The following is a 20,946-nucleotide window of genomic DNA, read 5'->3' on the forward strand; positions in this document are numbered from 1 at the left end:
GGGCGAAAGAGTAATGGTGCATTAAATTGGGATTGTTTATATACAATTTTTTATTAATATTCGAAAGCAAAGAGATAATGTTGGTTATTTGATTTGCAAGATTATATTTTGTTCCTTTTCTTTTGCATTATTTGAACTTGGCCAACATCACCATAAAAAAGCAAGTTTTTCTGTGTTACCCATCACAGGTAAATTTCAATTGGATTATCTAGAAAAAAAGGTAAACTTCAAGATGCATCGTGATCACGCTTCATCCAACCCTCTCTCTCCTCCTTATCTCACCAACGATGTCGGTAACATCCAGAGTTGGGAAATATCTTAATTGTCAAGTCCCAGTGAGCTCCAAATATCTTCTTCCTTAAGAACTATTTATTCAAATATTTTACTCATTTTTAATTATTGTATATCACATGATGTATTCATAAGATGTGGTAGGCATGAAAATTAAACTATAATAGTGACAACAAACAACAGTAACCAATTATTACCAATTATTATATTGGTGCTCATTTAGAAGAAAAATAAAATGCAATCGGTGTTGGCACGTATAGCAACATCTAGGAGCTTCTGGTCGGTGCAACCAACTAAAAAAGTAATCCACACCGAGAGCTATCTCCCACTGCGTGCCTTATCCACATCGCCTCTTCTCCCTGCTCCAGCCACACACACACCCACGCGACCGTGCTCCAGTCCACGGCGCCGCGTTCCCCTTCTCTCTTCCCTCCTCTATACAATCCTCCAAGCTTTCGTCGGCCACTTGCGAGGCGGCTGCGTATGGGCTCCAGGTGGCCGGGGCAGGCTGGGGCTGTGGCGGAGGCGCGACAGCGGTGGCTAGCGGCTGCTTGAAGGGGCCGCGTGGATCTGCCGCCGGGGCTTCGAATCGGCGTGGTCGTCTGAGCCCCGAGTTTTCGACGCCGAGGTCAGCACTCCTTGAGCATTCGCGTACATGCGTCCGCAGCCAGCGGATGAAATCGATCCAGCGTCGTAGCTAGCTTGTACTGCTCCATGTGCAGACATGAGTTTTATCAGAGCCGGTGAAGCATTTGCACTTCAAGCTACCTCTGACTCCTTTGTTCACTGTTTAGTGGCTAGGCCATCAATAATCCCAAATCCATTGCCAAATCTAAAAGGCAGGTTTGATGAATCCAACAACCGGCAGCGGCAAAAACCTTCAAGATATTGCTTTATCCATCGGGCAATCTGCAGCAGTATATCTACTTACTTGGCAATGACAAACATATACTGATAGATGATATACACTTGTAGATTATGGTGAATTGTACTTACCCGCGCTTATCTTTTGGTCTGAACAGAGGTTGGCGATCCAGAGGGTGCTGGTCTCCGTCGGTGGACATTCGATGACAAATGAAAAATACAGAGGCAACCAATTCAGCGAGGCCGCCCACCCAGCAAAACGCACCAAAGAACCAATTCTTTCTTTACCAGAGAAGAAGAAGGCGAGGCCCAATCTCAGCCGCTGTCCGTCCTTACCTGCCTACGTCCGGCGGGCCGATGGGGGGTCGGACCTGAGGCGACATGGCCCTCCCAAGAGAGAAGCAGGCGTCGGCGCTGTGCAGGCCGTCCATGGCGATGGAGACGCCCGGGCAGGAAGGGCTCAATCCGGATGAACCAGCCCACACCGAGCCCGGCCGCCTCAACAGGAGCTCGTCTCTCTGCCTGCCTGCGGCTCACCGGAGCCGCCATCACCGGCGACCGCCTCCCTCACCTTGTGCCCCTTCTCCTTCGCCTTTCTTCCTCTCTTCCCCGAGGAGCGGGGAGCCGGCGAATCCGTCGGTCAGGAGCTGGGCGGAGCCCTCCATCATCGCGGCCGTTTGGGGAGGGACGCGGTCCTGGTCGATGCGGTGTGGGGCGGGCGACGCAGGGCAGGAGGTGGCGGCGGGATGGAGGTACATGCGATGGGGCACCGGCAAACAGAGGCGGGCGGCGGAGGTGCTGCAGGAGCGGCGCTCGACCGCGAGGTGAGGAGGAGGAGCAGAGGAAGGGGAGGCTGGAGGTGATCCTCGCTGACGATGGTGGGACGCAGGCATGAGCAGGAGGATGAGAGGAAACGGGACAGCGGCCTGCTGGTGGCTGTCGGCGACGCCGGGTGGCGAGGGGTCGTCGGAGCGGCGTCGTGGACGCCGGCGCCAAGCGGCGGCGAGTGGCCGTCGGTGGAGTCTTGGAATGGATAAGGAATATAAGGACTGACTGCAGACTGCGGGCTAAATTCTAACTAATGCAGGGGCTCTTTTGCAACAATGAAACATTTTTCTTGGAACTCACTTGATAAAGGACTGCGGGTTGAATTAAACAAATAACAAGGGCTTTTTTGAAAAAAATGGCAATGACGGACGACCAGAAACTCAATTTGTTTTATTATTAGGTAAAGACTAAAGTTTGCTTAGTACTGCCATAATTACGTACTCCCTCCGTAAACTAATATAAGAGCGTTTAGAACACTACTTTAATAATCTAAACGCTCTTATATTAGTTTACAGAGGGAGTACTGGTTTGCATCCAGTCTCCACTTATTGGTGACTACGAGACTAACTACTGCTACTTGGGTCAGACGCTAGTACTGGTTTAGCTAAGTACCTAGCACTACTACTTCACGTGGAGTACTTGCCCAATTTTCTCTTCCCTCAAATTGCTATGTGCACTAAGAGGCGATCAACAAGGAGGAGTCAATACCTGCCGTTGTACTGTGTTTTGTAGATTATTATTGCACATAATATTTTTTGTTGGACGGCACTGCATTATTTTTGCAGATGTATCCTGCCGATGCTCGTACGTGGCATTTTTATTGGAGCCAATCCGGCCGGCTTCTTGCTAGTCAAATCCTTGTCCGCAGCTTGGTGGACATCAAAATTTGATTGTGACCGTATCATGTTATCACCTCGCCCAGCCAAATCAGGTGCTATAGTTTCTGTTTATTTCGTTTTACGTAGATTAATTCTTTTGCAAAAGTATCGCTGCCGCTCAGTGCGATGTTTTTCATAGATCGGATTTACCCCGCGCGAAGAAGGAGAGCAGCGGTGGCAGGAGGCATGGCCGCCGAACCCTGCACTGGCCCCTGGCTACCCGATCGGGGCCAGCCCCATACGCTGGATGGGCGGCAGCATATGTATCTGCTATAAAACAAAAATCCATCTGCGGTAGGTCGACCGAGGAGCTGGCGCAGTAGTTGTACTGCCCATACAGTGCACAGGAGCTGACGAGACTTCAAATCGCTGGCAACGCACAGGCTGATTCGGTCCCCTTCTTTCTTTTGGCTATTATTTAATTAGCATGAGATAGTCTATGCTTTTTGCTAACCATCTGCCTTCTGGGTACTTCCCGCATGCAAGTACTAGTATTATCACTAGAGATGCCTTTATCCACGTAATAGAAGGAACACACTTAGATTGCTACAGTAATCACCTGGAGATAAGAAACCTCTGAGTACGGGCAGTACTAATCCTGCCTTTTTACCTGAGATTTCAGCTCCTTACCTCAGATTTCAGCTCCTCAGGACAAGAACATCAGGTTTTATTTTTCTAATTACCTGTACTATATGTATTAAATATGTATGGAATATTTTTCTGCTGAATTTTTCTGTGTAGATTTCTCTGCCGGTTACAATTCGGCCCGTTGATTGCATCAGCGTGGTGGTCCGTCCAGTTTTCGGCCACCCAGCTTCCTCCATAGTTCGGCGGATACCATGTTCGCGCCCTGTCCTATCAGATGAATTTGAACTAGGTCACGGGGTCACCACATTGGGTCAACGTGTCGCCGGACCAACCTCGGACCTCAGGCCATATTTCTTTAATTATTTACGTTATTTAAATTCATTAAGTAGAGGATTTTTAAAAAAATATTATTATCTCTGGCTTGCACTATTTTATCTGTCCAGGCAATTGACTTAGACCGGGCCACATTGTCACCTTGGCGTGCTGATGACCGCAACCTAATTGTGTTATCGCCTTGGCGCGCTGCCCTATGTTGGCAACCCCGCGTCGCTGCTTCATCAACCTACTCGGCCGGAGACTTCGGCATCACCCCGCCGACCTGCTCCATCACCTCGGCTGGAATGGGGGCTTCACCTCTTTGGAGTGTCGAGCTCTTTGCTCGGGCACATCGGGCTTGGGGGTTGAGACCTCCTCCCGCACCAAGCTCGGACCGCGTCATCAATGCTAAACACATTAACCAGCTAAGTCGCTTTCATGCTCAAAGTTTTAAAATTTTAAATTTTGTTCGGTCCGACCAAGCATTATACTTTTTTTAGCAAAAAGTTGTTTGTGAAAAATTTCCTTGTCCAAACTTTGTTTGTGACAAACAAATTCAAATACCCCGTTTACTTGGGGGCTTCCTTTGTGAAGCCTTTCCTCTTGCAAATGATTATACTTGTACGGCTTCGTTCCTTGTTCGTGTATTACGCCGCAATATGCACCATGTTGACTTAAGCGATTTGCAAGCTGGGTTGCCTTGCTCCTGTGTTTACCCCTACGTTCCTGATTGTTCGGCTAGGGAGTAAAGGGAGCACCTCTGCGATTGTCACGATCGGGTCATCCGAGCCGGACCTCAGACTGGGTGAAGCCAAAAGCTCGCGCTCTTACTGTTTTCAATAATGGCCGGCACACAACGGAACTCATGAGTACAAAAAAACTATTGCACAAGTCTCATAGCAGCAATGAGCAACCGAAAAAAGGTATCGGTGGGGGTACTATTTTCTTCGAAGATGCTTCTTACACTTCGTTAGTAATATAGCATAAGTTCCCTGAGCGCGCTTTGTCTGTTACAGCCTTATGGCCTGATTGTCTGGTTATCGGAAACACCATCAATATTCTCGATAGGTGGAGTACATAACACTTTTTGGCCCTTGGCCGAAGAGGGAGAAGCCGACGGTCGGTTAAGACGCGTTTAAAGTTCGGGTGAACACAAATATGATATAAATACTTCGATACATACAATCACTATACATAAATTTTTTTTACCCAAGTCACTTGGGGGCTCTTAGATTTATGTGAGCTGTTTTATAATAAGTGTTCTTCTTCTTAGTCGTTGCAAAGTCTTTTTTCCATCACTCCTTTTTTCGACGCGAGTGTGCGGTCAATAGCCGGGGAGCCTAATTTCTCTATCAAAGCCGCTAAAGTTTGCTAAACTTGCCTAACGAGAAGCACTCCGCCTTCGGGATAGGAGGTTGAAGCCATAAGCTGACCCGCTTGAAGTCTTGAGATAGGATGTGTCATGTTAAAGCACAACAAAAGCACAATTTTTTTCTAAGACCAATTTTCTAATTGGCACCGAACAATTGATCTAGTTCAGACGTCGAGTTTTTCCTGACGTTTTTTTGGTCTTCCAATCCTATGGCACTTTTCAACTATTTGTGTGTTTTCCGCATAAGTCTCGCAGTGCAACGCCGGACACCTTTAGGGATTCGGCAAAAATTCTCGGATATTGCTATATATGCATCAGTTTTGAATTGTGTCTTCGGTCAATAGTTGGGTTGCCCGGCTCCTGTGCTTGCCTCCTATGTTCCGCTTTGTTCGGCTAGGTGTGCAAAGGGAGAACCACTGTGATTGTGCTTCCAGCTCGCATGGTTAAGCACCGCAGTGGAGAAAGCCAAAAACTGACTGTCACAATAAGCGTAAACTGGTCAGCGGTCCGATGACTGTATTAAATGATGGGCCGTTCATAACATTGGCCGAAGTGTTTACGGCTTGACTTCGGCTGTCGCCGAACACTAACTAGGGGGCTACTTGCTGGCCTCCCAACTTTAAGCTCATATGACTAAGTGAAAGTTATAAAGCCCGCATATCTGATTGCCTCGTTTCTGCCAACACAACCGCCTTCGGGCACCGAGATGTCGGCTAAGGGTTGTTTTGTTATTTCGGAAACACCCTGCATAGCATCTACAAGGGGGTAGAAGCCGACGATGGGCCACTTCCAGATTATAAACGATCGCAACGGAAGTGAAAATTTGGATTTATTTAGACCACAGAGTTTGGAAGCTTTCCCCGAACTAAATCCTTGGTATTCCCCCCCCCCCACATTGATCGGAGCTAAGGTTTCATGATCATGCTTAGCATGACAACCCAAAGAAAGGAACCGATAGTGGGACCATTTTCTTTGGACGATGTTTCTTATGTCAAACAATAATATAACATGTCTCTCTGCGTACCTTTGTTTATAAAACCGTATGGCCAGATTGCCTTATTTGTCGTAAATCTTTACCCTCATAAAGGCTTTATAAAGTAGGACAAATACTCCTCGGCTGCTGGCCGAGGAGGTTGAAGCCGATGGTCGGTCAACAAAGTTTTGTACAATGCGGATCCGAGCAATAATGATGTAAAGTACTTGGATACATAGAGTCATTGCACATAATTTGTGAATTTACTATGGATATCGATCCTTAATTTTGCCTCCCGTGCCCGCATTAAGGCTCGGAGGCTACTAGGCTTCGGGCTTACTATTTACAAATATTAAAAGGGCACATCGATCCCCTGATCTGGTGTTGCCACCCGACCAGTGTCTCGGGGGCTACTGCACTGACAATCCAATGCAGAAAATTTAAAGCGCAATATAGTTTTCGAGGAGATTATTATCCTCAGGTTGGTCGGCCGCACCCAACCCGAGTCTCGAGGACTTTGCACACCGCATTTCTATTTCTAAGTATGCTGCCGAGCTGGGAATTGATCCTCAGGCTGATTTTATGAATTGACCTGAGTCTCAGGGGCTACTAGGGTCACCGGTTTGATTTTTTCCTTCAAGTGCATCCTGGATATTAGGCCAACACACACCTTGAGGGCTACTGGCTATACATCTCGGCAGAGATTACATTGCATGATTCGGAATTAAATTCATAAAAATCAGCCCATGGCCGAGGTGATGCACCACCTCGGATATAGTCCGGCGTTGGAGCTTGGACATAGTCCGACGTTGGAGCTCGAATACAGTCCGGCGTTGGAGCTTGGACATAGTCCGGCATTGAAGCTCGGATACATTCCGGCGTTGGAGCTCGGGAGCGGTTCGGCGTTGGTGCTCGGCTGCTAAAGATACCTCGAATGCGGTCCGGCGTTGGAGCTCGGACGCAAGAGGACGTTGCCGCTCGGGAATAACTTCAAACCCGAGGTATGGCATAAAAATAACAAGGCATTGATAAAGGCCGGAAACTTAAAGGGGCTCCTCGGATACCCGACGTGTAAACTCTTCGGAGTCACCTCGGCGATCCTCAAGATCAAAGACGAAAAGATTTGTTGAATCAGTTTTCAAGACCAACGATCGAAGGTGAAGAACAGTTCGGAAGAATCGAGGAGCGTCCCCAACTTGAAGACCGGTTTAGGGGGCTACTGACGGTGTCTTGGACTAGGGGGTGCTCACCACGTCGTCTCCCGATCAGTTGGATTGGGCCGAGGACCCACATGGCCGTATACTCCTGGGCCAGTTCGGACAACCCCTGCCGCATACAAGGAAGACTCCACAAGACTTGGCGCCCAAGACAAGAACTCTCCTAAACCCTAGGCCTCCGGTGTCCTATATAAACCGAGGCCAGGCTAGTCAATAGACAATCTGATATTCATTACTACAATATCGTGGTAGACACATGTACTCTGTACTACACTGATATGAATACAATCAAAAGCAGCATGTAGGGTATTATCTCATCAAGAGAGCCCAAAGCTGGGTAAAACCACGTGTCCATGTTACCATCGCTCCAAGACGCCTAGGTTAGGACCCCTACTATGAGATACGCCGGATATTGAACCGACAGCCGCCGATGCCACGAATGCTGCATTGAAGCCGACATACCAAAGCATTGTAGCGCAGCAGCCTAAAATCTAAGTTTAGCAGCCATGAAGGACTACTTAAGTTATGATTATGAGGTGGACAGGGGGCAGGGAACGCTTGCCCCCCCCCCCCCCTTCATCATATTGTATTTGGTCAATAGTTTAACATGTACCTTATAATTAAAGTTTTTTAGTTCCTACATAGAACATGTGGATGTTGCATGTGTTTGTATCGAAACAAAAATTATGAAATGGGGAGTGTGATACATTGTCCTACAAAATGCTTGTTGATCGGGCGCTGCCCATGGACGCGACCGGTCGTGTCAGCGGACGTTTTGGGGCTCTCATTTGGGTTGTGTGGTTGTAGATGCTCTAAGAATAGCATGACTCGGTTGGTTGGATGTAATCAGGGGAGGGTAGCCCACCTAGTTGAATTAAGGGGGGTGGGGTGGGGTAGAGAGATTAGTTAGGAAGCTTACGTGGCTAGCGTAGGCTTTATATAGGTGTAGCATTTCTCTTCTCCTAATGGAGCAGTTGGTGAATAGTCCGCCGGTTATTTTTCGCAGGTTTTTTTCGTCCTTCCTCCCACATCCCAATTTCGTCGGTTTTTTTTGTTAGTTTTTTTTTCGCCCCCCTCCTACTGGCCGGACAAATCCAACATTTATTTGGTAACACAATGAATTCACATATGATGATTGATTTATTCTTTGGTAACCCAACTAACGGATGGTAATCAATCTTCAAATACCAAAACCAAACGTACAAGGCAACAATCAATTCATTTTTTTCTGACCGGTTATTTTTCGTCTCCCCTCCCACCTGCCTTTTCGCTTCACCGCCCACATAAACTCATCGGATTAGTTACCACATAAAAAAATTAATCACAATCAATCAAGCATTGATGGGATATTTCCTTACATTGATGGGATATTTCCTTACATGAATCATACACGTCAAAAAAAGGTACGGCATGCGAGGATCGTGGGCACATGCCCTACAAATCTGAAAATGCCTATAAAAATTAAATCGGAATCCATTAAGCATCGATGGTATATTTTACTTGCTTTGATGGGATTTTTGTACCCGGTACCATTAACGCGTTCCTCCCATCACTGCCCTCCTCACGAGCCTGGACGGCAGATCCTCTCGACGCCTGCCCTCATGTGTCCTCGCGCCACCATCATCTTCTTCTCTCCGATCTCCTTGACTAGGAGGACTCCTCTGTGCCCCAGGCCCTGGCCGACGCCGGCTACTCCTCGATACTCTGCCCGCGCCATCACATCCGACGCAGGCGAAACTCCAGCTGATGCCATGGGATCCACATCCTAAGCTCGTCGGCCATCTTCCACTCCAGCTGCTGCGTGGTGCCGCTGCTGCGGGAGGCAACCTGGCAGGAGCAGACGTAGACGTCCTCGTGCAGCCCGACCCATGCGTCTAGCTCGGCGTCGAAGTAGCCTCGGCCTCTGAAAGGCAACATCCACTCCCCATGGTGCCTCCACTTGCAGCTCCTGGTGTCGACGGAGTACGTGCCGCAGACCGCCCTGCTCCACGAGGACACGAATATGGTGCGCCCGTCCGGGTGCAGCGCGTAGGAGAAGATCATCTCGTCCTTGGTGAAGGGCGTCGGCATGCTTCTCCAGGACCAGTCGGTGGGCAGCAAGTCGTCGGCGGCTTCGCCATCGCCTCGAAGGACACATGCCACTCCATGAAGTGGAAGGCGAACGCGAACAGCGTGTCACCGGCGCCGGAGGTCGGGAAGGTGTTGGAGCCACAAAGCAGTGCGTCTGGAACGGGAGGGCCGACGGCCAGTCCGGCGGTGTCAGTGTCGTAGAAGAGGGTTCCGGCATGTATATTGCTCGTGGCGATGATGTAGCCGCCCAGGGCTGTGAACTTCATGGCACGGCCACGCTCAGGTGACACTAGCCGGAGGACAGGGGGGGCGCTGAGGTCGGGACTGTCGGCATCGATCTTGCGGATGGTGAAGCCCTTGTGCCAGTCGTCTAGAACCAGATAGAGGCTCTTCTCCTTGTTGCCGCTGCGGTCGTGGTAGTAGTTGGCCTCATCCTCCTCGCCCTGCCTTCTTTGCTTAGACATCCAGCCCCCGACTGACTGAATTAGTGAATTCTGAAGTATATACCAGAAAAACATGTACGCAGACGAAAACACTCGAATAGATTGGACGTAGCTGGCTAACCACGGTTGATGTAGTATCGATCTACTAGAAGCAACATGGATACGCGCAAGCAATTGATACACACGGGCATGCCTCGTGCCCGCTGATCTTTCTATTGGTCTCTGGGTGTATTGTTTATAGGGGTGCAGGGTAATACGTATATATAGCTATAGCTAGGACGGAGGAGGATTTGTGGTCTGTGGGGACATATATACACCCTATATGGAAAAAAAATAGTAATTCAACAAAAAGTCAAAAATTCTTGAAAATATTTTTCAAATAAACTTGACCTTTTGCTGTACCCGTGAGAAAAAATCCACACAAAAAAATATCCCTTTGACTTCTTTTCGAAAAAGACAAATTTTTAGCTAAAATAGTGTGAATAGTGACCTATAATAGCAAATAAATTTTGTCTTTTTTGCTGTGATGTCAATTTTTGTTTTTTTGTGTAAGTGTATATACCAGTGCAAAAGTAAGTCAAGTGTTTTGTCAAAATAGTTCTTACCTATTTTGACTTTTTTTTAAAAATATTTTAAAAAAAATCCCATATAGGGTGCAAATACAACCAGGAACCATTGGGTATTTCCCTAGCTAGGACTTGCAACATAACTGATTCGGGACGGAACTACTGATCCTACTTGGTGATGGATTCCTGCACGAGCCGGACATGAGACGTGCTTTTTTTTCTTGAGGGAAACGCCGCCGCAGCCGCCGCCAGCGAATAACCCTAGGGCAGGGCGCTAGGATCCCCAGAGCAGGGCGGGCAGCAAGGAGCGGCGCAAGGAGGCCGTGTCGGTCGTTCCCGCCACCAGCGCTAAACCCCAGGTATTTACGTTCCGTGTCCTCCCCGCACTCTACGCTGATACATCAGCGAGGAGCTGACGGTGGAAATGCTACTCCTCCCCAAACTCTATGATGCTTGATTCGATCTCGTGGTGTGGAACCATTAAGGCGGGCAAGGCTATTGAGTTTGCTCCTAACGCCGGCTTGGGCGATGGGTGGGACGAATGCGAGCAGCGGCCAACGGCTGACATGGACTCAAGCCAGCATAGGTCCACGGCGGAGGAGCGCACCTGCTGGTCTTCACTTGGTAGGCGGCAGCAGTTTCCGCATCAAGGTATGTGCTCTTTTTTACATTCTTGTCATGTATGATTGAGAATCGTTGTATTAGCTCATGGGCGCCCGTACCAGCAGTCCACATTTGATTCGCGGTCAGCTTGGGTGTTGTGGAGCACAGGGAAGGAGGAGAAGGAGGGCAGGTGTTTACAATTCGGTGCCAAGGGAGATAATCGAGATGGTGGCGCAGAATTAGAGAATGCCAGGTGACCAAGAGACACCACCCAACGACCATCGATGCAGTGAGGAGTGTGGTGTTCTACAGTATGGTAACTGGTAAAAGTTTTTGGTCCTATAATATTGGAGAGTGTGTGTGTGAGTGTGTGTGTGTGTGTGTCTGAGAGAGAGAGAGAGAGAGAGATCATTTGGTGGTAGCAAGTTCAAGTAATAGTTTAATCGCGGACAAGAAATAGTATAAAGATAATGCATATTACATAAAAATAACGCTGAGAATTTAGATGTATTGTTTGTCACGGAGCTGTGGCTGGCCGATTTACATGAAATAAATTCCCTCAGTTGTGGTGGCAAATATAATACACATAATTCATATTGTTATGCACTAGCATGTGTGTGAAATAGATGGATTATGGTCCCATACCCAATAAGATGGATATGTGTGTGTGTTAGAGAGAGAGAGGGGGGGAGAGAGGGGGAGAGAGAGTGAGGAAGAGGTACGGAGAGTGTATGTGTGTGAGGTTTTGATGGGAAAAAAGGTCGCCAGTGTCACTTGATATGTATGAGAATATTAAATGTAATATTAACATGATTAATATTAAACACTTAAAGTTAATGTGGCCCCGTTGCAACGCACGGACGTTCTTCTAGTTTGCAGTAAAATACCACACGGAAGGAGGGAGGAAGTCTTGTGGCTGGCTTGAGGGATGTACTATTATGCCATGTAGGACAATTCCATTCAAATTGAGAAAGTACTCAACAAAAATGTTGGACAAGCCCATCCCATGAGTTTCGTTGGGCAGGCTCATCCATAGTATTCATATAATCTTAATCAATTAGCATTGTTTGGTCAGTGTAAGAATTAGCATTGGTTTCTTTAATAGTTTGAATTGCTTATCACATATGTCACATGATAGGAACTAGCATTGTCTGGTCAAATTATTCTTGTTACTTTATTAAGAACATGAAATACAAAATGTTGCCATTTAGTTTGATATGGCAATAAAGATATTCTCAACATCTAAGATTAGCCAAAGGGGACTTGCAAGTGCTGGGAGGAAAATGCCGCCGCTGCCGACCTCCATCGAGGTCTCCACCGGCACAGCTCATCACCGGCGAAGTTTATTTAAGATTAGAATTGCTCGAAAATGGTTGAATAATCATCACCATCGATCTCATCACAGCTTCCGTCCAAATTAACACACACCAAAGGGAAACATTAAATTATAAAACATGGTTGGAACTGAAATTTAAAATCATGGTTATCAAATCATCAAACTCAACTTCGGTAGTTTTGGTAGGAGTCGAATTATTTCTGAAACTGAAATTAAAACCAAGGTTGCAACCAGTCAAATCATCAAACGGCGTACACGCTTCGTGTGATTCATGGCTTGGTGAAGACCCGGACGTTCCTCCACCGTGACTCCATGCGGTGCGACGGGTTGTGGTGTGATTGCTTGTACACCCCGAACTTGAAGTAGTGCTCGGCGTGCGGCGCGCCGTGGCTGCTCGAGCGCAGCTTCTCGGCGCCGTCGACGAAGACGGTGACGTTGCGCGCGCCCACGTCATGGACGACGTTGAGCCGGAGCCAGCGGTCGTAGACGTCGTGGGCGAGCACACTGTCCAGGTGGTGGTAGAAGGTGAGGTTGCCGTCGTAGACGTGGAGCATCAGCGTCGTCGCCTGCCGCTCCGGCTTGGCCCCGAAGATCTGCATGATGGACGCGCCAGACGTCCCCGCCGGCACGTACACCTCACCCTCGAACTGCCACACCCCCGACGTGTACACCTCCTGCATGCATGCCATGCACCATGGCACAACACACACGAATTAATATAAGCAACCGGCGAGAGCATGAGATGGGGCGCAAAAGGAGGATATGTTATATGTTCTGTGTCGGATGCCGGATGGGCGCCTACATACGTTGATCTTGATTTCGGTGCGCGCACCACCGGGGTGGGTGGCGCTGGCGGGCTTGTCGGTGGAGAAGACCCACGTTCGGCGCACGCCGCCGGCGAACTCGTAGCGCGCGTCGAGCGGAACGTTGTAGGGCTTCTGCACAACAAACTGGGACTCCGTCAGCCTCACACGGGTGAAGCCGGCGGTGAGATGGTCGCCGGAGCCGCTGCTGCCGCGAGCCGTACCGATCACCACCGCGGTGACCACCACAAGTACACTACAGAAGATGGAGCAAGCCATGAGGTCGCTCACGCACGCACGGACGCACTGCAAATGACTTGAAGTCTAGAACCGTTAGTTGTTGGAACAAGAGGTACGTGCATGATGTATTTATATACTACTCCAGTGCTTAAGGAGGAGTATATATGTTGATCACTTGCACCAAAGTCCTAAAGGGACTTGCATTCTGGAAGATAGTAACATCTACTGTCATTTATTCTTCAGCGGCCAGCCAGTGCTTCTGTCCTAGATACATACAAACGGAATTACTTAGGCATGTGGATGCACTTTGTTGTCATAATCAAGCATCTCTATCGTAAAACAAACATAATCAAACAGAATACATTGTTCTTAGAGCGCCACATCTGTATTTCATATGTACCTGACGTCAAGTGTGTGCACATGGTAAAATGAACGTTTTTTGTGACAGTTTTACTTGACAGGGGATAACAAATTTAGTGGATAAGCATGACAAATCATTTGATTAAGTGGTGGGTCCTAATTATAACCTCTAGATTGAAGCTTACATTTAGTTAAAAAAAGAACGTGACAAAGGAATGGTACTATGAAGACTCAAAGAGTAGACGGGATTCAAATGGTTTAAAGTGACAAAAGAGTGGTAATAAGAAAGAATCAAGGAGTAGACCGAAAGTGCTCTTTTCATCCCGAGCTCATATGCTCCTGCATGAACAGTAAAATAAAAAAAAGTAAAAAAATTCAAAAAATCTGAATTTTTGTTGTGGTAAACATTGATGAATGTTCTAACTGCATGCAAAATATCAGGTCAAAATGACATTCGTGGAGGTCTGGGCAAAAATAACAAAATTGATGCTCCAAAATGCTTCCAACAATAGTCTTTTTGGACCATCGATTTTAATTTTTTTTTCTCGGACCTCCACGAATGTCATTTCAACCTGAAATTTTGCATGCAATTAGAAAATGTATCAATGTTCATCATAAAAAATATATCAGATTTTTGTGAATTTATTTTCTTTTTTTTGGATTTTACTGTTCATGCGGGAGCATATGAGTTCGGGATCAAATACTCCATGTCCGGAGTAGACGGGCTTCACAACAACTTAAATAAGTAACAATAACAAAGAGTGATACTAAGAAGAACCAAAGGGCACACACATATACAATGCCATTGAATAAAAAGAATACGTGCTGTTGTGAAGTGACCATTTTTTTGAGAGAACGTCGGCTTTATAGATTAATGAACAACATTACACAGAGTTTGCCGGATACAATCGGGAACAGAATGGAACACACAAAGACTAAAAGAGTTCATACAAGATTTAGCTAGCACATGAGCAGGAACATTTAAATGCCGACGAACATGTTTGAAGGAGACTGAAGAGAAGCCTTCAGACAAAGACTTGATATCAGCCACCACCACTCCAATTGAAGAATGGTCCCTCATAGGCGAGTTGATCCTTTGCACAAGTGAGAGACAGTCAGAGGCGACGATAACATCTGAAACTTGTTCATCATGCGCCAAAAGAACAACACGTCGAAGAGCCATGGCCTCAGCCATTTCAGGTTCCAAGCTACCCGCAATAGGCTCGCTACAGGCCACCACGAATTGACCTCCGTCAACCTTGCCGACGACCCCAATGTCGGACTTATCCAGGCTCGAGAAAGTTGCAGCGTCTGAGTAGAACATAATGGTACCTGACGGCGGCGGAGACCAGTTGGAGCTGGACGCATTGGTTTCACGCCTGTGTTCAGATACTGGAAGGAAAAGATGCTGCAGGATAAGGGTGACATAAGCCTTGATCTTCTCAGCAGTACGTCGTGGATGGGGAGCCTCCGGATTGTTTCTCGTAAAGTTTTGAGCCTCCCAAATATGCCAGAGGGTCACAACCAGGACAGTACGCACCTGATCAGACGACCTAGCCAAGAAGTCAAAAATCCATTGCCTTGGAGACAGAAAAGTGCTACGGTGCAGGCTGAAATTATATTCCTCTTCGATGATATCCCACACGTCCCTGGCATGTGGGAAAAACAGCAGAGCATGCTCAACAGATTCAGGCCGAGCACAAAAGTAGCAGTGTTCAGAGTTGGGTACCTGGCGGCGTTTAAGTTGTTCCCCAGATGGTAAACAATCCTGCGCAAAGCGCCATAAGACGACTTTCATCTTGCCCGGTGCTTTGATAGACCATAACAGTCTCCAATCCTTTTCCTGGGAAGAAAAATTGGAACTCAAACCCATTCCTTTGTTACTATGAGACTCCAGGAAGAGTGCAGACCGAGCCAAGTTGTAGGCTGATCGCACCGTGTATTCTCCGAATCTTGTGAATGGCCATCGAACAAAATCCTCACCATGCTTGTAGATAGGGATCCGAAGAATCTCTCATGCGACGTCGTTCCGAAAGAAGGCACGCACCGTTGCTTCATTCCAGGACCCGCCTTCCTCATCCATAAGGCACTTAACTTTAGCATTAGCAGGAATAGGAGAGAGCAGCTGAAGAACACAAGGCGGAGATTATGGGATCCAGTGGTCAGAAATAATGTGAACCTGGCAGCCGTCGCCAATTCCCCATTGAACTCCCTTCTTGAGCAGGTCACGGCCAGCAAGAATGCTGCGCCTCAAGTGGCAGAAGCCGAACGCGGGGCCGGTGCATTCCAGAAATCCGTGTGAGGGAAATACCGGCCTTTTAAGACACGAGCACACAAGGAGTCCGGAACAGTAAGTAATCGCCACCCTTGTTTGCCCAGCATTGCCAAATTGAAGATGTGCATATCCCGAAAACCCATCCTGCCAAACGACTTGGGAGTTGAGAGCCAGCCCCATGATCTCCAGTGTATCTTCTTTTTCCCTTCCTCTCTGCCCCACCACTCATCGGCAATAATTTGTCTAAACATTCTGCAGATAGCCTTAGGAAGTTCAAAGCAGCTCATGATGAAAGTAGGGATCGCCTGAATGATAGATTTCAGAAGTGTTTCTTTCCCTGCTCTCGAGACCGGTCGATCAGACCATCCATGGACACATCGCCAAGCTCTATCTGGCAAGAACTTGAAGATACTAGTAGGGGATTTACCAACCTCGGTAGGCATACCAAGGTATGTGTCATTGAAGGCTTCATTAGATATCCCAAGACTCGCCTTCACTCTTTGTTTAACAGTCTCCGAACAGCCATGACCAAAGAGTAGAGAGGACTTGTCCTTGTTAATTAACTGACCAGAACCAGAGCAATATAGGTCCAGAGTAGTCTTCAAAGCAGCCACGCTACGAGCATCAGATCTTGCAAAGAAGATACTGTCATCGGCAAACAGGAGATGTGAGATAGGAGGACCGGAGCGACCGTTCCTAATGCCATGTAGCTCACCACAACTCTCCTTTTGGAGTAACAGACTTGACAGTCCTTCGGTGCAGAGCAGAAACAAATAGGGGCTGATAGGATCACCCTGACGAATTCCTCTCGATGGAACAACAGGTGCAGTAAGCTCACCATTAACCCTTACAGCATAGCGGACATTGGTTACACACCTCATCACTGAATTGATCCAAGCAGGGTTAAAACCAAGTCTGGAGAGACAACCATGAAGAAAACTCCACTCAACACGGTCATAGGCTTTCGTCATGTCAATCTTCAAGGCAAAGAAGGGTTGTTTAGCTCGCTGATGTCTGATGGTGTGAAGAGATTCATAAGCGATAAGAGAGCTGTCAGTGATCAATCTTCCAGGCACGAATTGTTGGGTTTCGTAGTAATTTCAAAACTTTTCCTACGCACACGCAAGATCATGTGATGCATAGCAACGAGGGGAGAGTATTGTCTACGTACCCAACGCAGACCGACTGCGGAAGCGATGACACGACGTAGAGGAAGTAGTCGTACGTCTTCTCGATCCAACCGATCAAGCACCGAAACTACGGCACCTCCGAGTTCGAGCACACGTTCAGCTCGATGAAGATCCCCGGACTCCGATCCAGCAAAGTGTCGGGGAAGAGTTTCGTCAGCACGACGGCGTGGTGACGATCTTGATGAACTACAGCAGCAGGGCTTCGCCTAAACTCCGCTACAGTATTATCGAGGAATATGGTGGCAGGGGGCACCGCACACGGCTAAGGAATCGATCACGTGGATCAACTTGTGTTAACTTGTGTGTCTTTGGGGTGCCCCTGCCTCAGTATATAAAGGAGCCAAGGGGGGGAGGAGGCGCCGGCCAGGAGGAGGTGGCGCAGGAGGAGTCCTACTCCTACCGGGAGTAGGACTCCCCTCCAATCCTATTCCAACTAGGAATCCCCAAAGGGGGAAAGAGGAGAAGGGTGGCCGGCCACCTCTCCTAGTCCTAATAGGACTAGGGGAAGGGGGGAGGCGCGCAGCCCTGGTGGGCAGCCCTTTCACCTTTCCACTAAGGCCCATGAAGGCCCATATGGCTCCCGGGGGGTTCCGGTAACCCTCCCGGTAACCCGGTAAAATCCCGATTTCACCCGGAACACTTCCGATGTCCAAACATAGGCTTCCAATATATCAATATTTACGTCTCAACCATTTCGAGACTCCTCGTCATGTCCGTGATCACATCCGGGACTCCGAACAACCTTCGGTACATCAAAATGTATAAACTCATAATATAACTGTCATCGTAACCTTAAGCGTGCGGACCCTACGGGTTCGAGAACAATGTAGACATGACCGAGACACGTCTCCGGTCAATAACCAATAGCGGGACCTGGATGCCCATATTGGCTCCTACATATTCTACGAAGATCTTTATCGGTCAGACCGCATAACAACATACGTTGTTCCCTTTGTCATCGGTATGTTACTTGCCCGAGATTCGATCGTCGGTATCCAATACCTAGTTCAATCTCGTTACCGGCAAGTCTCTTTACTCGTTCCGTAATACATCATCTCACAACTAACATATTAGTTGTAATGCTTGCAAGGCTTATGTGATGTGTATTACCGAGAGGGCCCAGAGATACCTCTCCGAAAATCGGAGTGACAAATCCTAATCTCGAAATACGCCAACCCAACATCGACCATTGGAGACACCTGTAGTACTCCTTTATAATCACCCAGTTACGTTGTGACGTTTGGTAGTACCCAAAGTGTTCCTCCGGTGAACGGGAGTTGCATAATCTCATAGTCATAGGAACATGTATAAGTCATGAAGAAAGCAATAGCAACATACTAAACGATCGGGTGCTAAGCTAATGGAATGGGTCATGTCAATCAGATCATTCTACTAATGATGTGACCTCGTTAATCAAATAACAACTCATTGTTCATGGTTAGGAAACATAACCATCTTTGATTAACGAGCTAGTCAAGTAGAGGCATACTAGTGACACTCTGTTTGTCTATGTATTCACACATGTGTTATGTTTCCGGTAAATACAATTCTAGCATGAATAATAAACATTTATCATGATTATAAGGAAATAAATAATAACTTTATTATTGCCTCTAGGGCATATTTCCTTCAGTCTCCCACTTGCACTAGAGTCAATAATCTAGTTCACATCGCCATGTGATTTAACACCAATATTCATATCTGTATATGATTAACACCCATAGTTCACATTATCATGTGACCAACATCCAAAGGGTTTACTAGAGTCAATAATCTAGTTCACATCGCTATGTGATTAACACCCAAAGAGTGCTAAGGTGTGATCATGTTTTGCTCGTGAGAGAAGCTTAGTCAATGGGTCTGTCACATTCAGAGCCGTATGTATTTTGCAAATATTTTATGTCCACAATGCTCTGCACGGAGCTTCTCTAGCTAATTGCTCCCACTTTCAATATGTATCCAGGTTGAGACTTAGAGTCATCTGGATCAGTGTAAAAGTTTGCACTGATGTAACTTTTACAACAAACTCTTTTATCACCTTCATAATTGAGAAACATCTCCTTAGTCCTTACTAAGGATATTCTTGACCAATGTCCAGTGATCTACTCCTAGATCACTATTGTACTCCCTTGCCAAATTCAGAGCAAGGTATACAATAGGTCTGGTTCACAGCATAGCATACTTTATAGAACCTATGACTGAGGCATAGGGAATGACTTTTCATTCTCTTTCTATTTTCTGCCATGGTCGGGTCTTGAGTCTTACTCAATTTCACACCTTGCAACACAGGCAAGAACTCCTTCTTTGACTGTTCCATTTTGAACTATTTCAAAAATTTATCAAGGTATGTATTCATTGAAAAATCTTATCAAGCGTCTTGATCTATCTATATAGATCTTGATGCTCAATGTGTAAGTAGCTTCACCGAGGTCTTTCTTTGAAAAACTCTTATTCAAGTATCCTTTCATGCTTTGCAGAATAATTCTACATTATTTCCGATCAAAAATATGTTATTCACATATACTTATCAGAAATGCTGTAGTGCTCCCACTCACTTTCTTGTAAATACAGGCTTCATCATAAGTCTGTACAAAACTATATGCTTTGATCAACATATCAAAACGTATATTCCAACTCTGAGATGCTTGCACCAGTCCATAGATGGATCGCTGGAGCTTGCACATTTTGTTAACACCTTTAGGATTGACAAAACCTTCTGGTTGCATCATATACAACTCTTCTTTAAGAAAACCATTAAGGAATGCAGTTTTGACATCCATTTGCCAGATTTCATAAAATGTGGCAATTGCTAATATGATTCGGACAGACTTAAGCATCGCTACAGTTGAGAAAATCTCATTGTAGTCAACACCTTGAACTTGTCGAAAACTCTTCTGCGACAAGTCGAGCTTTGTAGATAGTAACACTACTATCAACGTCCGTCTTCCTCTTAAAGATCCATTTATACAATATGGCTTGCCGATCAACGGGCAACTCCACCAAAGTCCACACTTTGTTTTCATACATGGATCCAATCTCAGATTTCACGGCCTCAAGCCATTTCGCGGAATCTGGGCTCATTATCACTTCCTCATAGTTCGTAGGTTTATCATGGTCTAGTAACATGACTTCCAGAACAGGATTACCGTACCACTCTGGTGCGGATCTCACTCTGGTTTAGCTACGATATTCGGTAGTAACTTGATCTGAAGTTACATGATCATCATCATTAGCTTCCTCACTAATTGGTGTAGTAGTCACAGGAACAGATTTCTGTGATGAACTACTTTCCAATAAGGGAGAAGGTACAATTACCTCATCAAGTTCTACTTTCCTCCCACTCACTTCTTTCGAGAGAAACTCCTTCTCTAGAAAGGATCCATTATTAGCAACGAATGTTTTTCCTTCGGATCTGTGATAGAAGGTGTACCCAACAATTTCCTTTGGGTATTCTATGAAGACGCACTTCTCCGATTTGGGTTTGAGCTTATCAGGATGAAACTTTTTCACATAAGCATCGCAGCCCCAAACTTTAAGAAACGACAACTTTGGTTTCTTGCTAAACCATAGTTCATATAGTGTCGTCTCAACGGATTTAGATGGTGCCCTATTTAACGTGAATGCAGCTGTCTCTAATGCATGATCCCAAAACGATATTGGTAAATCGGTAAGAAACATCATGGATTGTACTATATCCAATAAAGTACGGTTATGACGTTCGGACACACCATTAT

The 20,946-nt window shown here is 46.6% G+C and overlaps 1 long non-coding RNA gene and 1 pseudogene across 1 annotated transcript; one reads left to right on the plus strand and one right to left on the minus strand.

The window, feature by feature from the left end:
• Positions 1–490: 490 nt before the first annotated feature.
• On the plus strand, positions 491–2,380 carry LOC119275371. Its single transcript, XR_005135665.1, has 2 exons — positions 491–919; positions 1,314–2,380. It is a non-coding gene; the product is annotated as an uncharacterized LOC119275371 (long non-coding RNA).
• Positions 2,381–9,042: 6,662 nt separating this feature from the next.
• LOC119279436 lies at positions 9,043–9,860 on the minus strand (annotated as a pseudogene).
• Positions 9,861–20,946: the final 11,086 nt, after the last annotated feature.

Source organism: Triticum dicoccoides, chromosome 3B (genome assembly GCF_002162155.2).
Source record: "Triticum dicoccoides isolate Atlit2015 ecotype Zavitan chromosome 3B, WEW_v2.0, whole genome shotgun sequence".
Taxonomy (NCBI): Eukaryota; Viridiplantae; Streptophyta; class Magnoliopsida; order Poales; family Poaceae; genus Triticum; species Triticum dicoccoides.